The sequence below is a fragment of the Pleurodeles waltl genome, chromosome 4_2 (genome assembly GCF_031143425.1).
Source record: "Pleurodeles waltl isolate 20211129_DDA chromosome 4_2, aPleWal1.hap1.20221129, whole genome shotgun sequence".
NCBI classification, from domain to species: domain Eukaryota; kingdom Metazoa; phylum Chordata; class Amphibia; order Caudata; family Salamandridae; genus Pleurodeles; species Pleurodeles waltl.
The window spans coordinates 389,456,489-389,471,164 of NC_090443.1; the positions used below are offsets into that span (position 1 = coordinate 389,456,489).

Here is a 14,676-nt window from a genome sequence, read left to right on the forward strand (position 1 = left end):
GCAGGGTTTCTGAGGTAGAAGCTCCGGATTGTAGCACCTCTGTCAAGAGATTAGCTTTGACACCCACTAAAGGCAGTTGAATTTCTTAGACCTCAGCCGCTCTCCTCACCACCATAGTATAAGACACTCCCTTCTCTGTAGCCACCGTAGGGGGAGAAAGCATACAAGTATCTGGAGAAGTATCCAGTCCGCTGGCCTCACCAAAGTCTTCAACCCAGTCCAAAGTTTCATGGGGCTGGTATTCTAAAGGGTCCAGTGACCCTTCCCATTTATCCCTGAGGCCTAACCCATAATAAAAGGTCTCAAGATCTGATCTAGGAGGCAACTCTTGTAGGAGTCAGCGCTGTACAGCGCCCATCTGGCTCTGTGTCAGAGTCCGGGATCACAGTGGGGATGGCACTACCTGTGCAAGTGGACGGTGCTTGAAGCGTCAGCACCGGTGTCGTGGAGGGTCTGAGTGCTACAATTTTTATGTGAGTAGGCCAGAATCCCTGAAATAGTTTTTAAAAAGTGTGTGAACTAAGGCACGATATTTGGTGTACACTCTGAGCCGTCAGACTGCTGGGGTAAGCCCATAAGCAGCCATACATTTCAGAGTGAAACTATGAATGATTACATTTAAACCATCTGCAACATTAATGCCATCTGTTTTACAGTCAGAGGCGTACAATGAGTGAAACATCCCTGCACTATTGCAACTCACCAGGAACTTCTTGCATAGATTTTTGTTTAATTTCAGCAGACTGTCTTCAGGATAAACAAGCACTAGAAAAACAAGCATTGCGAGATCTATTGACTTTATCAATGTTTTATTATAGCCATGTTGCAAAACACTGTGGCTGATGCTCAGCAAGTCTGAAAGTAAAAAAAGAAAAAAAAAAAAAAAAGGCGCTATGGAGAAGTCAAAGCTGGTTGTGTCATGGTGATTTTTCCTTTCAATGATGCTCCAAAGCAGCCATGATGCTGTCTGTACAACATGGACAAAACGCATTGCCAAAACCAAAAATTTGTGTTATTTGGCTTTGTCAATATTTTGTTTTGGCTTGTTATGCAACAAAGCGGCTGCTGTGTAGCATGTTTAAAAGTATTTTTAAAAAAGGTGCAAAAACAGTGCAAGCAGTCTGGTTGCATAAGGCATACTGTGGGCTCATCAAGAACATACAGGGGCTTGTCGACCACCCATTGCTTATCACTGGTTGGCTTTACTGTCAATCTCATTTGCTTTCTTTCTAATTCAATGCCTTTCCTTGTTTCAGCCTGTCCATCTCGTGGTTGTCCCTCCCATGGAGAATAACCGTTGTACCATCTATATGTTCGGGTGTCTTCAGTCCCTTTGCGTTCACTTTTAGGGAGCTATTTTTGTTTCCTTTTCAAGCACTGCGTGTGAGTACATCTGATTTCATCCTCTCTCCCATTTGTTGCTCTCCTGAATGTTAGAGTTTGCCTTTTGTTCTATCATTGTTCCCAACTGCCTTTTTCTTCGGCAGGAGGCAATATTCTGCATTTGCATGTATGATAACGCTTTTAAGTTCGATAGACTGCATGTAACCTTTCTGGTTGAGACACACTGCTATTAAATACTAAAGCATTCTGACAAGAAATTGGTGCCTGATTGTTTTTAAGTTTGCGCCAGTCTATTAGCTAGGCTTATACTAAGACACTGCATCTGCTGAAACACAAGTTGTGTTGCATTTTCCCAGTAGAATGCAACAGAACTGCATTTTCTTAATTCATACTTTTCAGATAATAGCAGTGTGACATCTTGCAAACAGATGCATGTTCTACTTTTTGTTTTTCAAGGCTGAGTAGTTCAAAGTCTCGAAGCAGGCCGGACTGGTAGTCTGACGTTAAGGAGATGAATACCAGCGCCTCTTAACAGGGGTAATGGCATGCGCGCAGGACACACCGTTCAGTATCAAGCCTACAGTGGTAAAGGAGCATTCCTCTGCAGCCCAAAATCAAGAGGGTTCACACACGCAAGCAGGGGCTCTGCAGTGGGTAGATTTTAATTGATGAAGTGTGTTTTCTACTACACTTAGCAATTTTTTTTCCACATTTTATTCATAATTGTATCGACCATGTTGTTTTTTAACGCCTTTTTGGTAGAGGCGAGTATAGCATGGAAAAAGTGTGTGATGAGGAGTTTTTTTTCCTGGTAAACACATAGTGCATTCCTCTTTAACCGCTACGGTGCCCTGGACGAGGGGATCTCGTCCAAGGCACCGGTTCCCGGGTACCTTGGACGAGATCGCCTCGTCCTGCACCCGGGAACTGGGGGGAGCGCTCCCCCGCGGTCGTGGATGGAAGGGAAAATCCCTTCACCTTCCACCACCGACCCCCCACCCCCGTGACGTCAGCGCGCATCGTGCGCTGACAATCACAGAAGGGCCTCCTCCATCGCAGAAATGCATTTCTCTTCCGATCACGTGGAGGAGGCTCGGAGAGGCTTCAAAGGGAAGGAAATGTATTTCCTTTGAAGTAAAAAAAGCGGTTCAAAAGACGGATTGCTTTGCAATCCGGCTTTTGAAACGCCCACTAGACACTAGGGATTTTTTTTTGTGTGAAACTGACATAAGGGAGCGAACCCTTGGGCAAGGGTCGCTCCCAGGGGGGGCATTTTTTTTTTTAAGGCCTTTTCTGCCCCCCCTCTGGGGGCAGAAACCTCTAGGCGCCAGGGCAAATGTTTTTTTCGTGATTTTTTTTTTGTTTTTTTTGTTTTAGAGAAGGGGAGCGACCCATTAGGCAAGGGTCGCTCCCCTGGAGGGCAAATTGTATTTAGACCATTTCTGCCCCCCTTGGGGGCAGATCGGACGATTTTAGGTCAATCTGCCCCCAAGGGGGTAGAAACCACTAGGCACAGGGGATTTTTTTTTTGCGCCAATGTCACGCAAGGGGAGCGACCCTGTAGGCAAGGGTCGATCCCAGGGCGTGGGGGGGGGGGGGGAGTGGGTTGGGGTGATGGGGAGGCAAATTTATTTTAGGCCATTTCTGCCCCCGGGGGGGGGGGGGCAGAAACCTCTAGGCCACAGGGCAAATTTTTTGTTTGTGTTTTTTTTTTTTTTTTTTTTTAAGAGAGGGAGAGCGACCCATTAGGCAAGGGTCGCTCCCCTGGGGGGCAAATTGTATTTAGACCATTTCTGCCCCCATTGGGGGCAGATCGGACGATTTTAGGTCAATCTGTCCCCAAGGGGGCAGAAACCACTAGGCACCGGGGATTTTTTTTTTTTGCACCAATGTCACGCAAGGGGAGCGACCCCGTAGGCAAGGGTCACTCCCATGGGGCAAATTTATTTTAGGCCATTTCTGCCCCCCCTGGGGCCGGCTGAGCTAGAGGCCAAAATCCACAGGTAGGCACTTTGCAAAAAACACCTCAGTTTTCTCTGAAAAAATGTGATGTGTCCACGTTGTGTTTTGGGGCATTTCCTTTCGTGGGAGCTAGGCCTACCCACACAAGTGAGGTATCATTTTTATCAGGAGACTTGGGGGAACGCTGGGTGGAAGGAAATATGTGGCTCCTCTCAGATTTCAGAACTTTCTGTCACTGAAATGTGAGGAAAATGTGTTTGTTTTAGCCATATTTTGAGGTTTGCAAAGGATTCTGGGTAACAGAACCTGGTCAGAGCCCCACAAGTCACCCCATCTTGGATTCCCCTAGGTCTCTAGTTGTCACAAATGCACAGGTTTGGTAGGTTTCCCTAGGTGCCAGCTGAGCTAGAGGCCAAAATCTACAGGTAGGCACTTTGCAAAAAACACCTCTGTTTTCTGTCAAAAATTGTGATGTGTCCACGTTGTGTTTTGGGGCATTTCCGGTCGCGGGCGCTAGGCCTACCCACACAAGTGAGGTATCATTTTTATCGGGAGACTTGGCTGGGTGGAAGGAAATTTGTGGCTCCTCTCACATTCCAGAACTTTCTGTCACCGAAATGTGAGGAAAATGTGTTTTTTAGCCATATTTTGAGGTTTGCAAAGGATTCTGGGTAACAGAACCTGGTCAGAGCCCCACAAGTCACCCCATCTTGGATTCCCCTAGGTCTCTAGTTTTCAAAAATGCACAGGTTTGGTAGGTTTCCCTAGGTGCCGGCTGAGCTAAAGGCCAAAATCTACAGGTAGGCACTTTGCAAAAAACACCTCTGTTTTCTGTCAAAAATTGTGATGTGTCCACGTTGTGTTTTGGGACATTTCTTGTCGCGGGCGCTAGGCCTACCCACACAAGTGAGGTATCATTTTTATCGGGAGACTTGGGGGAACACAGAATAGCAAAACAAGTGTTATTGGCCCTTTTCTTTCTCTACATTTTTTCCTTCCAAATATAAGAGAGTGTGTAAAAAAGACGTCTATTTGAGAAATGCCCTGTAATTCACATGCTAGTATTGGCACCCCGGAATTCAGAGATCTGCAAATAACCAGTGCTCCTCAACACCTTATCTTGTGCCCATTTTGGAAATACAGAGGTTTTCTTGGTAGCTATTTTTCACTCTTTATATTTCAGCAAATGAATTGCTGTATACCCGGTATAGAATGAAAAGCCACTGCAGGGTGCAGCTCATTTATTGGCTCTGGGTACCTAGGGTTCTTGATGAACCTACAAGCCCTATATTTCCCCGCAACCAGAAGAGTCCAGCAGACGTAACGGTATATTGCTTTCAAAAATCTGACATTGCAGGAAAAAGTTACAGTGTAAAACGTAGAGAAAAATTGCTGGTTTTTTACCTCAATTTCAATATTTTTTTTATTCAGTTGTTACTTTCTGTAGGAAACCCTTGTAGGATCTACACAAATGACCCCTTGCTGAATTCAGACTTTTGTCTACTTTTCAGAAATGTTTAGGTTTCTGGGATCCAGCATTGGTTTCACGTCCATTTCTGTCACTGACTGGAAGGAGGCTGAAAGCACACACCAAAAAAAAAAAAAGAAAAAAAAAAATGGGGTATGTCCCAGTAAAATGCCAAATTTGTGTTGAAAAATTGGGTTTTCTGATTCAAGTCTGCCTGTTCCTGAAAGCTGGGAAGCTGGTGATTTTAGCACCGCAAACCCTTTGTTGATGCCATTTTCAGGGAAAAAACCACAAGCCTTCTTCTGCAGCCCCTTTTTCCCATTTTTAAAACAAAATTTTCACTGTATTTTGGCTAATTTATTTGCCTCCTTCAGGGGAACCCACAAAGTCTGGATACCTCTAGAATCCCTAGGATGTTGGGAAAAAAAGGATGCAAATTTGGCTTGGCTAGCTTATGTGGACAAAAAGTTATGAGGGCCTAAGCGCGAACTGCCCCAAATAGCCAAAAAAAGGCCTGGCACAGGAGGGGGGAAAGGCCTGGCAGCGAAGGCGTTAAAGTAAATACGGCCTTCCTGTATTGACCAGAACCATTTCTCTTCCCAGATGACAGGAAGAGGGTTGATGCAAACCGTGGACAGGATGTAGTTTGCACAAACATGAAACCAAATTAGGGGGCACACTGCATTCCCATGGATTAGGTAAAAAAAGACCTATAAATAAAGCATTTCCGGAAAGAATTACGTACAAATGTATTTGGTGACGCTGCAGGACACAGGCTATCTGTGTTGAACTCTGTCAACTGTCCCTGTAAGCATGTAGCGGAGTCTTCTTACAAGAATCTGTAGCCATTCAGGTAGGAGGCACATTCTTTATTCCTCGTCTCCTAGCTTTCCCTGCAGAACACACATCAACATTATGTTCCATCATTCACTCTCAGCATTCCAGGCACCAGCTCAGACATCCTTGCATGGGAACCAAGCCTCAATCTGGCTCCTCTCCCCTCCCCTCCGATTCTTGCCTCTCCCGCAACCCCTCACCCAGGTCCTAAAAAACAACAGGTAAATGCTGGCATAATAAACAAAATGCATGTTTTAAAAAAAACTTTCAGCTATGCTGCACAGCATGGCTAAAACATCTACAAAGTCAATAAATCTTGCTTTGATTAGACCTATTGGCTTTGCCAATGCTTGTTCATACACGTTTGAAAATACAGTAAAGGAAAGTAAATCCGCCGGGTCAGCGGTCCTGGTTTTATACACCTCGAGAGGATGAACGCAGACACACCCGTGACAGGATTTCAACGGGTGCAGCAGGAGTGCTCATCCGCTGAGCTATGCTGCCCAGGCAGGGTGCAGCACTGCCTTGAGCCCCGGGCTTTGCGGTGATCTTTTTTGAGGTTTCTCCGAAGGAGTAATTTGTACAGAACGAGAATGCGGCAATTAGCGGCTCAGGCGGGCAGCGGTGTAAAGGCAGCGGCGCCGGAGAGCCTGCTGGCTCCGGGTAGAGGGCTGCCAGCGGGAGCTGCAGGGAACTGGAATGTCTCGGTGTAGGCATGCTGGTAGATTGAGAGGGGGGCCCCACCTACACCTAAAGAGTGCTACTCGAGGAAGCGAGGTTTCCATATTTATCTAGCTAACCGATATCGCACATCAGGAGTGTGCCTGACGGGAGGCTGGCACCCAGCCTCTGGGGCCGCGGCGTGGATCCTATCCCCGGACATCCACGAGTCCAGAATGTGAACCCGTACCTCGTCCAACGCAAGCTGAAGGCCAGCCAGCGCTGTAACCCGCGCCCCCTACTCTTCATTCTGTCCCCGGATCACAACGTGACCACTGCTGATCCCGGCACTGTAGGTATAGGCGACCACCCCAACAGAGTGCCTCTGTCGTAGGCAATGCATATCTCAGCAGCGCCTCCTACTCTAGGCACTGAAAGACAGGTCCAGGCAGTGTCTTCATTGCAAGTCCTGCAGACATCCCAGCGGTGCCTACACTGCGATCACTGCACTAGCTAAACTGTAAGCGACGCTGTTCCAAACAGTGCAGTGTAGCTCCCTGCAACCTCTACGGTCAGCACTGCAGGCGGATACCAGTGCTGGACCATCGTTAACAATACCGAAAACAAGAAAGTGGTTCTGTGACAGCAAACATCCTTTGTGAGGTGTCACCGGGAACATTATACCGAGTTCTGGAGGAACCACCTAGATCTTTGTGTCTAGCTTATTTCGGACAGCAAAGCCAGGGTCACTATTTCAGTTCTCGAAGTCTTGGGCCTTGTATAGGGCACTGCCAGGGGCGTAGGAGACACAACATTTCTGGGGGGGACAGGGACAACCTTGAGGTGGGCCCCCTGCACAAAGTTTGCACCCAGAAGGGTTGCCGTGGGGGGGGGGAGGGGGGGTGTTGGGAGGAGGCGGTCGCCTCCAGTCGAGTCCTGTGCGGCCATCAATTCCCTGTCTGCTGGGCCCCTGGCTGCCTATTAGGCAGCGACAAGCTCTGTGCTGCTGTTCGCCTGTGTGAAGTCCTAAGAGGCATGTACTGCCTGCTGGGCGCAGTGCTTCCTGTCGATTCCTGTGCTGCCTGCAATGCACTGTGCTGCCTGTTAGGAGCTTTCTTTTTAGTCAGGCTGTGTCAGTCTCTGGCCCCCCGCCTGCCTGTGAAGGTCAGTAAGGCCTATGATTGCTGCTAGGTCCTTGTCTGACTGTCAAGTGGCAGTCTCTGTGCTGCCGCCTTCCTGTGAACTGCTGTGCTGTCTGATGGGGCTGGCCTCAGTGCTGGTGGCGCCCTGTGCAACATTGTTTGTTGGCACCCCCCAGTGACCACCTCTGCCACGGATTCCCTCACTACCATCCATCACCACTCTCTCTCAGATGCATTTCATTTGTTTTATAGCACCACTCATACCGGGAAATATCCCTTACAAGGCAATCAATGCAATGCAATGCATTGACCACGCTGCCATTACCACAGATATGGGGCTAGCATGGTGGGGTAGGTTTTAGGGAACAGGGTGGGGGTCATGTAGTATTTAGGACAGAGCGGAGTAGGTTTTAGGGTTCAGGGGGGCAGAGGCGTCAAGGTAGTTTTTAGGGCAGTTCAGGGTAGGTTTTAGGGTTCAGACTGGGGGCTGGGTAGTTTTAAGGACAGGGCAGGGTTACTTTTAGGGCTCAGGGCGGGAGGTTTAGGGTTTAGGGCAGGGGCAGTTATAAGTGATTGGGCAGGGTGGAGTATGGTATCAGATGTAAGGGGGCAGGGCGGGGAGAATTTACCACGCATGTTCCTTTACCAAACATTCTTTTACAGCAATTTGTTGTAAGGGCATGAGTAGTAAAGACACGGTCGTTGTTGAGACCGCAATGTTAAGGCATGCATGATATACGTATGTGTTGTTCCATCATTCAGCCCTCAGCTGTCTAGGGTGTCAAAGCACTTTATATCACACAGACATTACGCAGAGACAATCATCATATATGTGTAAATCAGTGTATATGAAATGTTACATAGGACAGAGGACTACAAGGTGTTGGTGTCATAGGTCATCCATACTGGTAGCAGGTATAGTTTGAGTGCTTTATCTAGAGAAGCGCAAACTCTGAATTAAAAACATAACACCATGGTTGGGGACTCTCTTTAATATTAAGAATTGATTTACGCTCAAATTAACTTGTTTTGCAACATTAAGTTAATTAAAAAGTGGGGGGAAATCATAGCGCTCTAATCTATACCTTGATGTTTGCATGCAGCTCTTTGATGAGTTCATTGCTCACTGTTCTATATTCAGTTTTAATTTATAAAATGCAGGTGACAAAAAAGGAGCGGGCTCTCTGATGTAGGAAGCTGGCCTGGTGTGTGGTGAGTACCTATGGTATTATCACCTTATACCAGGTCCAGGTATCCCCTTATTAGTGAAGTGTAGACAGTGTCTGTAGCTGTGGATGAGCAGCCAAGACTTATTTACGGCACATGCAAAGATCATGCAATACCACTGTAGTCACACAGCACTTACACACATGAAAGAAACGTGTGTTACGAAATTAAAGGTTCCTTATTACAGTACCACAAACACTAAAAAACTAGATAGGCAATACTCCAATAGGATGTAAGTAGCACACTGTTATATGTACAGTAGCAATCAGAAATTGGCATAAAAAGCAATAGAAAACAGTGAAAAGCAATAGGCAACACTGAAGGCCTAGAGGGGACCAGACCATATACTTAAAAAGTGGAATGCGAAAGCCGGGTCCCCATGCAAGGAAGTGTAATCAGTAGAGGAGAGCTGCGGGAACTGGGAAACCCCAAAGGTAAGTACCAGAATGCCCCCCAGCGACCATGAGAAAAGAGGTAAGTTACTGGTTTTTCCCCAACCCACCAAAAGGACTTCAGAGAAGGATATTACAAAACGCAGGCAAGACTGCAAAAAACTAGAGGTGGATCCTGGAAGAGGAAGACCTGGGAAATAAGGGGACCAAATCCAGTTTACGTAGGAGTGTCAGGTTGTGACAGGAGCCACTACCCGCCCATCTGTGGATGCAGGAGTTGGTGGACGGGGAGACGAAGACGGTCAGCAATGCAGCACTGGAGCAGATGAAGAGTTCCTAGGTGATGCAGTCGATGTCCCACGCCGAATGAAGAATTGCAGTCAGTCTGTGGTGTGGAAAACCCACCAGCAAGCCTTGGCAAAGACAAATGCCGCAGTAGGACAAAAGTGGAGCTGCCAGGGACCAGCAAGGTCCAGGGGGACTCAACCCATGGAGGGGAGTCTCAGGTGACCCTCAGCAAGGCAGAGAGTCTGGAGAAGGAGAGGCAGCCCCCACAAAAGACCTACAGGCAAGGAGCCCAGGAGCTGCAGAGAGGCCCACGCAGCACACCTGGAGAGAGGTCCTATGTCGCAGGCGAAGCGCGTTGAGGGCTGTGCTTCACAGAGAAGAGTGCTGGGGGCTGGGGCCACATGGAGCCTGAAGATCCCTTGGAGGAGATAACAACAGGCCTTGGTAACTGCAAGAGACGCGGTGCATGGGGGTACTGTCCTGCATGGTAAGGCAAGGACCTACCGACTCCAAAGTTGGACAGCTGGTAGAGATGACCAAGGAGACCACTCCAGACTACCACGCCTGATTCAGGATCCACGCAGCTCAAGAGGAGAGGAGATCCACGCAGCCTGTGGTTGTTGCAGTTGGTGCCTGCGGATGCAGCTAAGTGACTCCTTCACTCCAAGGAATTTTCCTTCTTTCTTCTCATGCAGAATGAAGACTTGCTGCCATCAGAGGAAGCACAGCCGGGCAAATGTTGCAGTTGCTGGAAGGAGCCAGAGAAACAATGTTGCAGGGCGAAGTCGTTGCTGGAGCTGGAGATTGTAGGTTCCTGTGAAGTCCAGTTGCGGTTCCAGTGGCCAGAAGTCCAACTAAACGTTGCAGAGGAGTCCTGCTGGAATCTTGCACATTGAATCTGAGGACCCACCGAAGAGGGAAATCCTAAATAGCCCAGAAAGGGGGATTGGTCACCTAGCAGGGTGACCACCTAGGAGGGGGCTGTGACGTCACCTGCCTGACCTGGCCACTCAGATGCTCACAGAGGCCTCTGCCCACCTTGGGTTCTAGATGGCAGAATCAAGTGGCCACCTGGAGGAGCTCCAGGCACCACCCCTGGGGTGGTGATGGACAGGGGAGTGGTTACGCCCATTTCCATTGTCCAGTTTGGCACCAGAGTAGGGGCTGAGGTCCCTGAACTGGTAAAGACTGGTTTATGCAAGGAGGGCACCAAATATGCAATCCAGAGCATACCGGTAGCTTGGAGAGGCTACCCCTTCCAAGCCTTGTAACACCTATTTCCAAAGGGAGAGGGTGTTGCCTCCCTCTTCCAAAGGAAATCCTTTGTTCTGCCTTCCTGGGCATGAGCTGCTCAAGCAGCAGAAGGAGGGCAGAAATCTGTCTGAGGGGTGGCAGCAGCATGGGCTGCCCGGAAAATCCTAGAAAGCTGATAGGAGCAATGCTGGGGATCCTCTAAGGAGCCCCCAAAGTGCATGGAATCATACAATCAATACTAACAATAGGATTGGCGTATGAATCTGACATGTTTGTTACCAAACATACCCAGGTTTCGCAGTTGCCATTATGGAGCTGGTGGTGACCTATGTCCAGTACACGTGTAAAATGGCTTCCCCGCGCTCACGAGGTCCAGGAAAATGGAGCTGAGTTTGTGGGGGCACCTCTGCTCCTGCAGAGGTGCCCTCTCACACAGGTACTTGCACCCTGCCCTCTGGGGCTAGGAGGGCCTGCCATAGGAGTGACTTACAGTGACTTGGTGCAGTGCCTGAAGTGAAAGGGTGCAAGCACCTTTTCACGCAGGCTACAATGACAGGCCTGCAGACACAGTTTACATGGGCTCCTATGGGTGGCATAATGCATGCTGCAGCCCATGGGGCACCCCTGATCTCCCAATGCCCTGGGTACCATATACTAGGGAATTATAAGGGGCACCAGTACGCCAAATGTGGGGTGTGTGTGGTCCAAGCAACCAAATGTAATGGGAGAGAGCACTGGGGTCCTGGTTAGCAGGATCCCAGTGAACACAGTCAAAACATAATGACAACAGGCAAAAAGTGGGGTAACCATGCCAAAAAGAGGGTACTTTCCTGCATCGGACAAAAGCAGTAACTCACTGACCTATTCACATTATATACACTTTGTGATCTGCATGTAGACGTTCTTTGTAGCAGGCATAGTAACCCTGTACGTTATGATGAGTCAAAACTCCGATTAGACAAAACTTCAATCTCTCTCCAGGAACACCATTAATCACCGGAATTATCTTGAGATTTTTATTGTTGCCTGAAACTGTTGGTGGCAAGGAACACCCAGCAGGTGCTTTTAAAGTCACAATCTACTTGCAAACACAGCACCCCCATCCTAAGTCAGCACCCAGTGCAGCGGCACCAGTTGCATCGCCCTAGAGCTGGCCCTGCTGCCTTACCTAGCCCTGTCCATCTCTCAGGCCATCTGGTTCTTCCTGGGACCCGTGCTGTGTGCTAGTCTCTCCGCTGTCTATCCAGCAGTGCCAGGCTCTGTACCACCACAGCCTGTGAAGTCCTGTAAAGCCTGTGACCTGCTACAGTGCCGGCTTTGCATCCACAGGCCATTGGCAGGAAATGAGATTTACAGACAGCCCTTGCCCTTCAGAGCAGGCTTTCACAAATACCAGGAAGGCTGAGGGAGACACAGGGGACCGAAATGTTGGGGGGGGGGCAGGATGTCAACATAGGGGACAATAATTAGCACTGGGGCAGGCAAGCTGGAGACAGAGGAGAGTGAGAGAGAGGCGGCAGAAAGGGGGGCCCTAACAAACATTGTCGCACAGGGTGCCACTAGCGCGCTAAAGCCTGCCCTGCTCATATCTCACGGTAACTCAACAATACTGTTTTCAGAAAGGGAGATACTCTGCAACACAGCACTGTATTTAAAAAGAAAGGGAGTTACTTGGCAATACTTTATTTAATTACCCAAACCTCCTTATCTTCAGAAGTCTTGCTGCTGTCTTCAGGGTTGGATCTTCAAGGGACACGAAGGGTTGGCGCAGGAGGGCTGGGATGCAGACAGCAATCAACAAAGGGCCTCTCGTCTCCCTTTGTTCTCAGAAGTGCAGACTGCAGGCGGCTGTGGGGCAAGGTGAGAAGTAATCCCTTGTGTGCTGCAGCACAACAAAAGGGAGGAGGGCGAGTGTCCTGGAGGCAGGTCTCAGGTCAAGTGCAGGGCCATTATAGGTAGCGCTTTCATGCGCTAATGGCCCTGCGAAATACAGGAGAAGGGAAAATTCTTCTGTCCCCTCGTCCCCCCCACCCTTGTTTCCCCGTGTCCCCCCACTCCAAAATCTGGGGGGGACATATCCCCCGCGTCCCCCACACTTCCTACGCCCATGGGCACTGCGCCCATTTTGCGGCATGTGCACAGCTCTGGAGGCCTGATATCGAGGAGCAAATGGTCGAACCGGAGATCTGCCAATACCGTGCACGCTCTGGCCCAGAAACGCTTCGCAGACACCCATGCAAGGCCTCAGACACACCGGATCTGCACGTGTACAGAGGCAGAGGGGAGTATATACGTCTACAGCAGCGCTATATTAGGAGGGGTGATGTTACAGACAAATACTGCAACTGCAGTTGCACGTCGGAAGAGAGAGAGCAGGGGTCTGACATGGAGAGCGGAGGCACGAGAAGGATTACAAAGTACTGGTGGTATTAATGGAGTAGAGGAGATCTACCCATTCCCATTCGAGTCACTCCAAACGAAACAAGTATTGGCAAAGCCAATAGGTCTCACCTTTGCTGAGCTACTTGTTTTGCAATGGGATTTGCATGTTGTACACCAGTGTGGCTGCTGTTCACATGGCTAAAAGTTATTGGTGTGGAGTGTCAAAGTGTAGTGGGGGAGTAGTGCTATAAAGTAGATTTGTTGGAGTACAGTGTTGTAGAGTGGAGTAGAGACTTGCAGCGTTGGGTAGAGGGGAGTAAAGGTCAGTGGATCAGTGGCAGAGTGTCGTAAAGTGCAGTGTCGTAGTATAAAGTGTTGTAGAATGGAGTGGAATGGGTTGGAGTGGAATGACGCACCATGGCAGACTGGATTGGAGTAGAGTGGGGAGGACAGAATTGGAGTATAGTGAGTGGACTGGATGGGTAGGATTGGAGTAGGGTGGATTGGATTGGGGTGGACTAAAGTGGGGTAGATCAGACTGGATTGGGGTGAGTGGACTGAATTGGAGTGATAGGACTAGGGTGGATTGGACTGGAGCGGGGTAGATTAGATTGGGATAGGGTAGTTTGGAATTGGGTGAATTGGACTGGGGTAAATTAGATTAGACTGGAGAGGGGTGGATTGGACTGGACTGGGACGGATCGGACTGGAGTGAGGTGGATTGGAATCACTGAAATGGAGTGGGGTGGACTGGATGGATTGGAGAGGGGTGGACTGAACTGGGGTGGGATGGATTGGGGTGGACTGGGGTGGGGTGGGGTGGGGTGGATTGGAGTAGATTGATTGGAGAGGTGTGTACTGGAGTGGACTGCAGTAGACTGGAGTGGAGTGGGGTGGGGTGGATTGGATTGGAGTGGGGTAGACTGAAATGGGGTGGGCTCAGTTCGGGTGGACTGGAGTGAGATGGATTTGACTGGAGCGGGTGTTTTAGAGTGAGGTGGATAGGATTAGCGTGGGGTGAATTGGAATGGAGTGGGGTGGGGTGAATTGGAATGGAGTGGGGTAAATTGAATTGAGTGGGGTGGATTAGATGGATTGGGGTGGAATGGAGTGGGCTGGACTGGAGTAGGGTGAATTAAGGTGAATTGGATTGGAGTGGGGTGCATTTGAGCGAGGAGTGTGGATTGGAGTGGGGTGGATTGGGTTGCAGTCGCTTGGGTTGGTGTGCATTGAGGAAAATGGATTAGAGTGGTGTATTGGGTTGGACTGGATTGGAATGGTTTGGATTGGATTGGTGTGGGCGGTGGTTTGGGCTGGAGTGGGGTGCACTGGACTGGAGATGGGGTAGACTGTAATGGAGACGGGGTGGATTGGACTAGAGTGGGGTAGATTGTGGTGAATTAAAGTGGGGTGGGGTGGGTTGGACTGGTATGAGATGGATTGGACTGGATCAAGGTAGATTGGATTGGGCTCAACTGGATTGGTGTGTGGCTGATTGGAGTGTGACAGATTGTTTTGGATTGGCATGGTGCAGATTGGAGTGGTGTAGATTGTCTGGGACTGGGGCAGATTGTTTTGGACTGGAGTGGGGCATAATTTTTGGACTGGAGTGGGGCATAATTTTTGGACTGGAGTAGGCAGATTTTTTTGGGATTGGAGTGGGCAGATATATTTGGGACAGACTGCTTTGGACTGGAGTGGGACAGACTGGAATGGGGTA

General features: G+C 49.1%; 1 protein-coding gene across 2 annotated transcripts in view; it reads right to left on the bottom strand.

Annotated features, from left to right (window-relative positions):
* Window positions 1-14,676, bottom strand: part of QTRT1 (queuine tRNA-ribosyltransferase catalytic subunit 1) — a 150,169-nt gene that overhangs the window by 15,300 nt on the left and 120,193 nt on the right. The gene's annotated exons all lie outside the window — the stretch shown is intronic.